General features: G+C 42.4%; 1 protein-coding gene across 2 annotated transcripts in view; it reads left to right on the forward strand.

The window, feature by feature from the left end:
• Nucleotides 1-13,409, forward strand: part of OtopLa (Otopetrin-like a) — a 415,689-nt gene that overhangs the window by 247,698 nt on the left and 154,582 nt on the right. The window lies entirely within an intron of this gene.

A 13,409-nucleotide genomic window follows, 5' to 3' on the forward strand; every position in this document is an offset into this window, starting at 1 on the left:
ATACAAATGAATTTATTATACAAAAAAATGAGATGAATCGGAAAAGTTTCCTTAAAGCGTGGAGGAATTTTAGAATTTAATTTACTGAATTTACTTATTGCTTGCTTTATCTAATTGAAGCTCACCAATTGCAGCTTCCGTTGAAGTCATCTGGTTTCCGTGGTTACTCGTTCTCTTCTTCTCGATGTAGACTTTGCTCCATGGACATCCTTCCTTCCTTCTCTGATATGGTACGGTCTATCTGGACTAACACTCCCTACTTGCCTAGTCTTTAAATTAGACATTGGCCTTATACTTGTAATAACTGATCAGCGTTGATCGTATGAGGAGAAAATTCAGAGATATGAATTTTTCCATATTAGTAGAAATCTCAATCCAACTGAGCTATATTATTTATACGGTACAGACTTGTACGAAATTTCCGTAGACTTGAACTAAACATAGTTCTTCGTCCAGAATATTTACTGAATATCACACAAGCCGTAAGCTTGTTTCGTTTCACGTAGATCCGATAACATTACCGCAACCTAAGTACTGTATCGAAGCGATAACACATTGTACAAAAATACTTATGTCGCGGAGCGACCACACACTGTTTCAAAAATCAAATCACGTCGTTCAAAGTAGATGTTCACAGTAGAAGTACTAGTGATGGAGTATCCGTAGTTAGGTTGTAAGGTTGTAAGGTTGTCAGATCGGAAGGTCCCGTTCTCGTGTTGAGAATCAGCATATATCCGGGCTCACCCCCACTCTTGGTAACAGTTCAATCTCAAAACTCATATACAACGAAGTATCTGATTCGATAGATCGAAGCATCAACTCCCCTTCCCTTCTTCCTCGACAAGTCCAGAAGGCGTGGCGATGATATAGCTGACCAGCTTGCAAGCCTCGCACACGGGTCGCTGTTTACTAGCCTTGGTCATAAGATAAACCCATGACGCACGCAAAATCCCAAGCTTCAAGAATAACCCTCCGTATACACAAATATGAGATGAAATGAAAACAACTATGTCTCAACATATTGACCGTATTTACAACATAATGAATTCTTATCCTACATAATATAATAATTTAAATAAAACGATGTTATTATATATACAATATGATTCCAAAATGCCTTGATTACAAATGATTGACGTTGAATAAATAACCGCCGATGGTGGATAAACTTGATATCAAATGATATCGCGTAAAATGATATTATATTAAATTAGTAGGGCTGGAGAAGCCTGGACGGTTACAATATGGATAGATTTTTACCAAACGCACGGCATGATGACGTCTGAATGGATGAATTCTGACTACGAACTGCTGCATACCGTAACGCGGTTCGTAAAAAGGGCAGGCAGAACGGTATGACCACGAGAGGCATATCAAGATCAAGGCTGGTTGGATCCTCAACAGCTCTGCCATCAGCTGTCATAGATGACCTTAGCATCACTGAAGAGGCATACTATCTGACCTATTTATAAAGAATGTTGGGGAGCAGTGCGGGTCCTATAATTATTAGTAATGCAATGTTTAAATCTTACTTCGGTGAATACCCAGCTTAGTTCATCTGAAAGCCAGGGTTGGGAGGGAGAATATGAATGCACTGGTGCACTTACAATCGCATTGCAATATTTATCACTGACGAAACCAGAGCGCATGCGCATCGAATAACCAAATGAGTAAATGACGTATTCTGACAGGGGTATCCAGAATATTGACTACCGGGCGAGTTGGCCGTGCGGTTAGCTTGCATCCGGGAGATAGTGGGTTCGAACCCCACTGTCGGCAGCCCTGAAGATGGTTTTCCGTGGTTTCCCATTTTCACACCAGGCAAATGCTGGGGCTGTACCTTAATTAAGGCCACGGCCGCTTCCTTCCAACTCCTAGCCCTTTCCTATCCCATCGTCGCCATAAGACCTATCTGAGTCGGTGCGACGTAAAGCCACTAGTAAAAAAAAAATATAGAATATTGACTGTGATAGAGGAAGTTGAGCAAAAATAGCTTTGCTGCAGAGAAAACAATAGGAAAATGAATAACGTAAGAATACAGTATACGAAAAGCCGGGCGTTTAATATTAAATAATAAATGCATGCCGGACAAAGAACGACCGGTTGGTCACCCTGTATAAGACTGACTTAGCGCAGGGGAAGCCACAGACACGGCTTTAGTTTTGGAATGAGCTAAGTAGATGAAGTGAAAGGCTTAGAAGTCCCGAGCAGCACTGATAACCCTGCTCACTCGGGTGAACGCACAACGTGCTCACGACAGCCCTTCAACCACTGCGAGGTCTTTCCATTCGATTAGCCACAAGCACGTGTTACACCTGTATTTCCAAAGCCTGCGCATTTAGCGCCATAGCAAAGCGTACGTCTGTTCCCTTAGCTACACACCATTTTCCTACATTCGGATTTACACAACACATACTGTCCCTTCCTTATAGCCCGTCTACAATAGCGGCAATTGGGAATTAGAAGGGGGGAGTTGGTAGTATTTTTTTTTTAATTTGCTTGACGTCGCACCGACACAGATAGATCTAATGATGATGGTTGGTGTTTTAAGGGGCCTAACTTCGAAGGTCATCGGCCCACAGATAGGTCTTATGGCGACGATGGGATAGGAAAGGCTTAGGAGTGGGAAGGAAGCGGCGTTGGCCTTTATTGAGGGACATCCCCAGCATTTACCTGGTGTGAAAATGCGAAACCACGGACAACTACCATCAGGGCTGCCGACAGTGGAGTTGGAACGCACTATCTCCCTCATGCAAGCTCACGGTTGCGCGCCCCTAACCGCACGGCCAACTCGCCCGGTACTGCTTATTGAACAGAGACGGGGAAAATCACGCAAAAGGAAGGAAATACATTAAGTACCGGTAAGTTCTGGAACTTTAGAAAATTATAAGTGAAACAGCCCACCTCTTGATGAGAGACGTGCCAATCACAAGAGGGCAAGCTGGCGCTAACAATGGACTTTTTCGCACAATTCCGATTACATTTTCAGATATCTGCAGTCGTTATGTGTGAAGGGTGGGTGAGCATTTATCCGATCAAGGAAGAACTGGCCCGGCTCGTGAGTTCTGAACGGCATCGAACTTAATCTTTAACTAGCTGAAACCCGTCAAGACATGACTCTCAGTGGAGTAAATATTCATAGAAAGATTTCCTTATATACGACATTCCTTCCGTGCAGTTGGTTTATGAGGGAAGTGTGGGTGGTAAGAACGGTAGGGGTAGACCGAGGTATGAATATGACAAGCAGATTAGAGCAGAGATGGATGTAGCAGTCACGTAGGAATGAAAAGATTAGCATAGGATAGGGTGGCGTGGAGAGCTGCATCAAACCAATCTACGGACTGATGACTCCAACAACAACAACGATATTTCTTGTACTTCATTATTTTACAATGACTAGAAGTGAGAAGGAAGCAGCGGTTGCCTTAATTAAGGTACAGTCCCAGCATTTTGGCTGTTGTGGAAATTGGAAACCGCGGATAAGTACCTTCAGGTATACCGTCAGTGGGGTTCGAAGCCACTACCTTCCGAATGCAAGCTGACAGCTGCGTGACCCAAACCGCACGGTCACTTTCTCTGTTTTATTTTACTTATATGGTCTTATTTCGCCCAATTCATCCTTTGCTGCTTATTGAAGAGAGACGAAAAAATCATGAAAAAGAAAGGAAAGACGTTAAGTAAGCTCTGGAATTTTAGAAAATCATACTACATATTAAATAAATTGCATTGTTCAAGGCATATCCTCTTTTCGAGAATACGGTTATAGTAATGCGTGTATCAAAAATAAAGGCGGAAATAAGATTAAAATGAGTGAGCCCCATGTGGGTGGGGGACGGAGACGAAGAATACACCCAAGGTATCCCCTGCCTGTAGTAAGAGGCGACCAAGGGATCAGTACCATGAGACTACTTGTGATTACATGTGGAAAACCATGGGTCTACATTACATAGAATCAGTACCATTATGAGAAAAGCACTACGGGTGTGACAAGTGTCGTCGTGTGTATTCCACTATGTTCAGAATGGGCCTGCGTTACCTATGGGTAGTACCACTATATAAAGAACACCATGGGTCTACTATTGTGAGGGGTCGGTGACATGGATTTTGGACCCCTTTGGACAATAAGCATTTCTAAAAATAGGGCATTGTGACTTGCATCCACTGACTGTTTTGGGTTCTTTGGCATTTTTTCATCATCATTTGTTTTAGATTCTAGTCAGTGGATACATCTCGAAGTTTTAATTTTCATTTCGTTGCAGCTCGTACCATTAGGAGCCGATAATCTAGTTGTTAGGCCCCTTTAAACAACAAACATCACCATCAAGTTGAGTGAGGGTGAGAGAGTCCTTAATTCCTCATTGAACTTGAAAACACACTTGATTATGAATATCTTAATTTATTTCATCTTTTAATATGTAACTATTCAAGTTGGCAACAGTGATGGGCCACTAATAAAAATGAGAATAGGACGGTGATATTTGCTCCTTTAGTGACTAGCCTAACTTGCCAAGGAGTGTAGATGTTGTCCACTGACAAGTAGTTGTCCTAACTTGTGGCACATCCTGTTCTGAAAGTGCCGTGAGAACGACCTCGTTGTACCTAAATGGGCATGTATCCTCTTTAACAGAATAATACAATTCAATAACTGAGTTAACTACACATCTCCTACATTCACATATATTAAAGTAGCGATACCACTGCGCGCTTCGTTTCTCGTTATCATTTATCTTTTTTAATTATTATTATTATTATTATTATTATTATTATTATTATTATTATTATTATTATTATTATTATTAGAACATTTCATTTTTATTTCTTTTCAAGATGGACAATTTCTTTGCACGGAATGTTGTAATTCTCGTTACGTTTTTTTTTTATATTTTGTTTTATTTTACGTCGCACCTACACAGATAGATCTTATGGCGATGATGGGACAGGGAAGGGCTAGGAGTGGGAAGGAAACGGCCGTGGCCTTAATTAAGGTACAGCCCCAGCATTTGCCTGGTGTGAAAATGGGAAACCACGGAAAACCATTTTCAGGGCTGCCGACAGTGGGGTTCGAACCTACTATCTCCCGAATACTGGATACTGGCCGCACTTAAGCGACTGCAGCTATCGAGCTCGGTATTACAACGTTTAGAACGGAATGTTCTGTTGACGAGTACAAGTAGTAAAAGCACTGAACTCGAAGAAAAGAAACAAAATATTAGTGTACTATAGTGATAGTTTTGCCAGCCTCGTGGTGTAGGGGGAGCGTGCCTGCCTCTTACCCGGAGGCCCCGGGTTCGATTCCCGGCCAGGTCAGGGATTTTTACCTAGACATAAGGGCTGGTTCGAGGTCCACTCAGCCTACGTGCTTAGAATTGACGAGCTAACTGACGGTGAGGTAGCGGCCCCGGTCTAGAAAGCCAAGAATAACGGCCGAGAGGATTCGTCGTGCTGACCACACGACCCCTCGTAATCTGCAGGCATTCGGGCTGAGCAGCGGTCGCTTGGTAGGTCAAGGCCCTTCAAGGGCTGTAGTGCCATGGGGTTTGTTTGTTTGTTTGTTTGTTTGTTTGTATAGTGATAGTTACTGATCTTAAGGGATTTGTCTCGTGTAGTGATAAAACATGTCCATTTCCCGAGCCGACAAACTCAGCAATGCTGCTATAGTTCCCAGTAAATGAAGTGGCATTTGTCAACAAAACATTTTTCTTTGTCAAGTATTTTCGTCGGTTGTTGGAAAGAAACCAGAAAACAAATAACGTTCTTGACTGCGTGGAGGAAGGAATTGGAATAATTTATCAAGCGAAATGTTCGATAAATTCCCAGGTCCTTTGAAAATATTTAAGAAAAAGCGAGGTAAACTAGTGAAAGGGAATCTGCACCTGGGTGTGGATCATTTGCGCCTTGTAACAAACACCATCTTACTTCATCAGTGCTGCGGCAGAGAATGAAATACAAGCACAGAGGTAAAGTAAATAATAAAAATGAAACTCGACAATTAGTACAATATCTAAAAACCAGGCAAATGCTGGGGCGGTACCTTAATTAAGGCCAGGGCCGCTTCCTTCCCATTCCTAGCCCTTTCCCATCCTTGTGACGACGAAATCTTTCGACGTGTTCGTGCGGCGTTACAAAGTAAATGACAGCTAGGAAAAAAGTAATCTTTCACCTTTGTTATTCGTAGTTTACATGGATCATCTGCTGAAAGGTATAAAATGGCAGGGAGGGATTCAGTTAGGTGGAAATGTAGTAAGCAGTCTGGCCTATGCTGACGAATTGGTTTTAATGGCAGACTGTGCCGAAAGCCTGCAGTCTAACATCTTGGAACTTGAAAATAGGTGCAATGAGTATGGTATGAAAATGAGCCTTTCGAAGACTAAATTGATGCTAGTAGGTAAGAAATCCAAGAGAACTGAATGTCAAATTGGTGATACAAAGCTGGAACAGGTCGATAATTTCAAGTATTTAGGATGTGTTCTCCCAGGATGGTAACATAGTGAGATTGAATCAAAGTGCAGTAAAGCTAATGCAGTGAGCTCGCAGTTGCGATCAAGAGTATTCTGTAAGAAGGAAGGCAGCACCTGGGCGAAACTATGTTTACATCGGTCTTTGCTTTACGGGAGCGAAAGCTGGGTGAACTCATGATAATCTTATTCATAAGTTAGAAGTAACAGACATGAAAGTAGCGAGAATGATTGCTGGTACAAACAGGTGGGAACAACGGCAGGAGGGTACTCGGAATGAGGAGATAAAGGCTAAGTTAGGAATGAACCGGCTTCGGTGGTGGGGTCATGTGAGGCGAATGGAGGAGGATAGGATACCTAGGAGAATAATGGACTTTATGGATGGTAAGATAAGTAGAGGGAGACCAAGACGACGATGGTTAGCGTCGCTTTCTAACGATTTAAAGATAAGAGTTATAGAACACAGCACTAGATGCAAATAGAGGATTGCGCCTACTAAATTCACAGAGGCTTCCAGACTGAACGCTGAAAGGCGTAAGTCTATAATGATGTATGTATGTAACATAGGAACACACCTTCCACCTTGCGACGGCACAGAGCACATCGGTTGCAGAACGCTGATGTACGGGAAGAGGTTGTATGAAGCATTTTCCACATCCATCAGCATACGGTGTATATAAAGTATCGATTAGCTTTTGGCCTGGTGTAGACCCTACAGCTAGCATCCTCGGTACAGGATCTGAAAAACAAATAACATGCAAGACAAATAGAACACTTATGACACATAACACTATGCCAATTATACATATTACTTGTCTTATTTTGTTGGCATTTTGTCAGTTACACAGATTGTCTTTTTGACGTGCATTATGGCTTGGGATCATCCAAAAATTGACGTAACGTAAGGCGACAAAATGTTCGAGGGAAGTGACGTCACATTGGTCGCCAAAGATGCTGCGACTACAAGTTAAGTTCCTTTGACATAGTGTTGCAATTCTCCGTTATATAACTTCTTCTTCTTGAGGCGCCTTCTCCTAGCGGAGGTTGGCGGTCCACATAGCCAGCTCTGGACGTGATGTTGCAGCATGGAAAGCATCCTCTGAAGTGCAGTTGTGCCATCTTCGGATGTCCTTCAGCCATGAATTCTTCCTCCTGCCAACAGACCTTTTCCCCTGTATTTTACCTTCAATGATGAGTTGTAATAGCTGGTACTTCTCGCCTCTCATAATGTGACCTAGATATTGGGTTTTTCTTTTTTTAACAGTACGTAATAGTTCTTTTTGTTTCTTCATGCGATGAAGGACTTCGTCATTTGAAATTTTCAGCACCCACGGTATTCGGAGTAGGCGGCGATATAGATACATTTCAAAAGCATCAATTCTTTTTTCTAGATTTTGGTCAAGGGTCCAGCTTTCACATCCAAAGAGAAAAATGGAGAATACATAGCACCGAATCATTCGCATTCTTAATTGCACACTTAGATCCGAGTTTTATTTAATGAAAGACACGATCATTAGCTGTTCGCAAAGGGAAACTTTTTTATAACAATGTGCCAATTAAACACGATTGTTCTTTTATTTTAATAACTCTACAAGAGGACCCGAGCTGCTCCAGAGCATTCGTTATAAATAGGTCACATAACTCGTCTTGATATGCCTGAGGAAGTCATATTGTTTTGCCTGCTCTTTTCAATGGTTTTGTGAACATTTAATAAGAAGCGCGTTATGGTATGCCGAAGTTCGTAGTCAGAATTCATCCATTCTGACATCATCATACCGTCTGTTTGGTAAAAATCTATCCACATGTTCTTTTTTATTTTATCCTGCAGTTCTTGATGGAAAGCTTGGTATTGTGTTGTCGTCGGTTAGAGTCAGTTGTTAGTTACTTAACGAATTAAAGCTAACCGAGGCCACAGTGCTAGTTGCAAATAGAGGATTTGGGAGATGCTTAGTTAATACACAGAGACTTGCAGACTGAACGCTGAAAGGCATAGCAGTCCATAATGAAGCTTAATGATGATGCTTGCTGAAAATGAAAATCCACAGCCTGTTTCCAGTCATTCGACCGGCTGAGGAATGGAATGAGTGAAGCCCCCATCTAGCGGCGAGGATAGGAATTGTGCCGGCTGCCGAAGCCTGTCACACTCCTCTGGGGCAATGATAAATGACTGACAGATGAAATGAAATGAAATGAAATTAAATTGGAGAGTGTCACTGCAATTAAAGATGGGAGGGAAACCCGGAGTACCTGCCCCGCCTCCGTTTAGTCCAGCAAAAATCTCGCATGGAGTGACCGGGATTTGAACCATGGAACCCAGCCGCCTGAGCCACGGAGGCTCGGTGATGCTAACAACTTCAAATAGCTGTAAGGTCACGTGATTAATATTTCCCAATTGCGGACACGCAATTGGCATTTTGAGGCAAAATTCTCGTTCAGTAATGAACTAGAGAGAGAGAGAGAGAGAGGGTGGTGGTGGTGGTGGTTATTGTTTGAAGAGGAAGTACAACTGGGCAACCATCCTCTATATAACACTAATCAGAGAGAAAAAAAATGGAAGGGGTCCGACACTTCGAAAAATGAAGGTATCGGCCAAGGAAAGACAAGGGCCACGAAGGGCGAGAAAATGAAAGACTCCCTAGGCCTCCATACGTAATACCGTCGGGGTCGGTAAAGAACAAGAGTACACCAAGGGAGAGAGAGAGAACATGAAGGGGCGCATGGCTGACACATAAGTTGCTCACTCGGCGAGCTGGAGTACTTTCGAACTCCGAGCTCTTCAAATAACGAATTAAATTCAAAATTTAAGCAATGATGCTGCAACAGTTTAAACTAAGTTTTGTTAGTAGTGGCATGAATTTAACGGTTCCACCCATCGACTGTGCACTATTGTTGGCCGTGTCCAAGACTGAACGTATTTTTCACAACGCAGTCATGCCGAAGGTTAAGAAGAAGGGGAGGTTGTGATTCAGAGTTTGGAAGAATTTAATGACTGTTACGGAGAACCTTAATGGATTTGCTTAAGACAAATTTGAATTAAATTTGAAGAACAGTCCAGATGTGGAAACCTTCACAACTTTGACTAAACTCCCTTTGTGAGTGCTGACAAAATATGCTCTGTTGGTTTCTTTAGATGTCAAGCGGAGCTTCTCTCTATATAAGGATCTATCGAGCCCAAAGCGTCAGCAACTTACTGTCAAAAACATTGAGATATTGTGTGTAATCCAATAAAACAAGTTTATTAATTAGTAGAACCCAATAAATGAGATAAGGAAAGTTCATGTAATTGGTTTAAACCTTAATAACGTGATTTCATTTTTGCACCTTTTTGATATTTATCAGAACATTTCCCCTCCCCTTTTCTGACTACTTTTATTAATAATACGAGGGTTGGAACTTAAATAGTGGCAACACTGCTGTGGAAACAATGTGCAACGGAATCTAATATTGTCGCTGACAGCACACATTGGTTGCATACCTGCCTTACCTCAGAGCAAATGGACTCGCCCTTCCCACATCACCTGCGTGCGCACAAGCGAGAGAAACAGTCACGTGTGAGCTAGCGGTCTAACGTAACGTTGTCACTATGTTTTCCGAACAGGAGCAACGGAGCTGGATCAAGATTCAATGTGCCAGAGGTCGTACAGCACGGCATTGTCATCAAGGTCTTCAAGAGGCTTGCAGGGAATCTGCATTGCGTTACAGAACAGTGGCAGGTTGGGTAAAAGCCTTCAACGATGGTCGGTAAACTGTGGCGGACATTCATCGAGCAGGTCGTCCTACGAGTGAAGAAGAGTGCATGCTCTTGCCGCGTTACTGGACAGTGTTCGAAACCAGACGATTCGTGAGCATTCGCTTCAGAACTGTTGCAGAGATTCGACAGGCAGTAAACCGCTCCATTCGCACCATCAACAGAACAGGCTCTGTTAAATGTATACCACGACTTCTACATCGCTGGCAACGGGTTGTACACAGTAAAGGTTGCTAACATGTAACTCTTTTGTATCTGTTGTAAATAAATAGTTGCTACTATTTAAGTTCCAGCCTTCGTATTTATTCGTGGCGTCGAGCTATGAAGATTGTTTCCACTACTTTCACAATATGAGAGAAACCTGCGTGTAAGTGGAATTGCGGAAATCTAAAGTGTTGAAACTGAGGAAAGGAATGTTAAGGACGACACAAACACCCAGTCCCCAGGCCAAGAATATTATTCATTTACAATCAAAAACCCCTGGCCCGGCCTGGAATCGAACCCGGGGCCGCCGGGTGGCAGGCGGACGCGTTGCCCCCTACACCGCGGGCCCAGACTTTTCTGACCATACTTTCCACCTTTTAATCCTTTCCCTAGTGATAATACTCGATGTCTCTATAACAAATGAAAATAATATCGTGTGCATGCTATTATTCATCAAAGTTTGCCAATACAGATGGGTGGTAAAAGACCCCCCCCTTTTTTTTTTTTTTTTTTTTTTTTTGCGAAAATCAAATGATTATAAATATGTCTCCCGGTCATGGCCTTCCATCAACAGCTGCTAATTTCAGATGGCAACCGGCCATAAGACAGCCGGCACGGTTGCTAGGTAACATTGTCTGACCATCCATCCATTGCTATGGTTATACTTCCTCTACATATTTTGTCGCGTCACGTTGCACTAATTTTGAGATGACCCCCAAAATTAACACATAGTTATGCCAAAATGGAATAATGTCGTCGACGACAGTGGTCTTTTTAATCGCAGTTCTTTTAAATAGAACGGTTGGCTTGTGAGGTTAATCTCGAAGGAGCGGTTTTTTTTTTTCAGATAACATTTTTTAGACGCATAGCCTTCACTCTTTCTAGTGCAGCTAGGTTATCCTTCAATAGGTGTTCCCAGTTAATGTCTAAGGCGTATGTCATGATGGGGTCTGCTTGTACGTAGACATTTTTCTCTTAGTTGCCTGGACTTAGAGACCTGCCAATGTTTCATGATTCACCGGCAGGTAATTCCAGATAATTCCACAGTGAATTTGCCAAAAGATGTTTTTAGTAAAGTCTTTTAATATTCGTATATATCACAGTAATGAGAAAAGTTCGAAACAAAAGTATTTGGAATGAATTGCAGTTACCTGAGAAACATTTTACTCGGTTACAATATTACTAATTAATTTTTCAACAAGTAATTAGTGAAATTAAAAATACTTGATAGAACGCGAGTCGTTAGGAAATCATTAACTTTTCACAAGAGGCTGGAATGGTTGCAAGGAATAAGACATTATACCAAGTCTTCTGTCACACAGGATGCCAGTTCATCCAGACAGCCTGCGCTCTGTGGTTAATATCCGTGTTTAGGTTGCCATCCTTAGACGCAAACGATCCTAAATACTTGAAATTATCCACTGTTTTTAAGCATGTACCATCCATCTCTAACAATTAATTCCCCTCACCACCGAGGCACAGGTATTCGGTTTTCTTTCTATTAATTTTTAGGCCTGTGTCTTCCAAGGATGTTCTCAAACTTTCCAGCCTCTCTTCCAGTACTATACTACTGATACTACACAAAACAATATCATCAGCAAACATCATGCACCACGATGCTTTCGTTCGTACACCACCAGATAAGACATCCATTACAAGGTTGAATATGTATGGACTCAGTCAGGACCCCTGATGCAACCCATCTTGAACTGTATACATCTAGTCAACCCTACACTGTTTTTTACTCTCGTTCTAGCTCCCTCGAACATATCCTGGATAATTCTCACAAACTTTTCCGGCACTGCCCTGGTCCTCAAACATCTCCAGACTTCCTGACGTGGGGGCTCTATCATAGGCCTTCTGTAAGTCTATAAAGACCATGTGTAACCTTTTATTGTTCTCCCTGTGCCTCTCTCTGGTTTATCAGAGCGCAAGAATTGCATCAGTGGTACTCCTGCCAGGCATGAAACCAAACTGTTCATCCCCGATTGCTGTTTCTTCTCGAAGCATTTTCTCAACAGTCTTCTCCCAGATTTTCGTCTCATGGGACATTAGTTTTATTCCTCTATAGTTAGAACAGTCCTAGAGGTCTCTCTTCTCTTTGTAAATAGGCACTATTTTTGCTGCCTCCACTCCATGGGCATTTTCTCTTCCTTATAAATGTGTTGCATTAGATCCCAGGGCATATCCGCTCCTGTCTCTCCAAGGCACTTCCAGACTTCCATTTTAATTTCGTCACGACCTGTTGCTTTTCCATTCTCCATTTTCCTAAGAGCAACCATCAACTTCTTCTCTAGGAATTTCAGTTGTTAAACCCTGATTGGGGACACCATCTTCAAAAACCAGTATTTCATTTTCCTCATTAAGCAGGTGGTTGAAATACTCTTCCCATCTTTTTTTAATCTGTTGTCATCTTCAAGAACAATTCTTTCTCGATTCTTCATCTGCTTGATATGCGTGAAATCTTTCGATGTCTTGTCCCTTGCCTTCGCTATCCTGAAAAGCTTCTTTACTCTTTCGGTAGTTTCCAGCTTCTCTTAGACATCATCCCATCCGGTTGACCTTGCCTTTCCTACAGCTCATTTAGCGGCTTTATTTGCCTGTCTGTAAAGTTCTCTGTCGTCAGACCCAGATCGATGGGATGAATACACTGATACCAATAACTCGTATAGTGCCAAAAGGTGGACTTGTGCTGTTTTGGAATTAATGGTTTCAATTCCTGGAGGGTAACGAGAATCAGTTACCTGTTTGGCGAGTTTGTGTGCGATTCCCCTGTGGGAAGAGATCCGCACAAGGGCGATGTGTAGGTTAATGAATTTCTGGAGAACATCAGTGTATAGTATATCGACTAGCTCCACCAGATACAGGGGGTGGCTGAATGACCCGGAGCTAGACAGTCTCCACCCCTCCCCCTCAGCTGATGATGAAGGCTGCATTGTTCTACCAGTTTGTCAGTGCACTGCCTCGTTCTTTTTTTTTCCGCACTCGATGCCGTTGTCATG

Source organism: Anabrus simplex, chromosome 12 (genome assembly GCF_040414725.1).
Source record: "Anabrus simplex isolate iqAnaSimp1 chromosome 12, ASM4041472v1, whole genome shotgun sequence".
Lineage (NCBI taxonomy): Eukaryota > Metazoa > Arthropoda > Insecta > Orthoptera > Tettigoniidae > Anabrus > Anabrus simplex.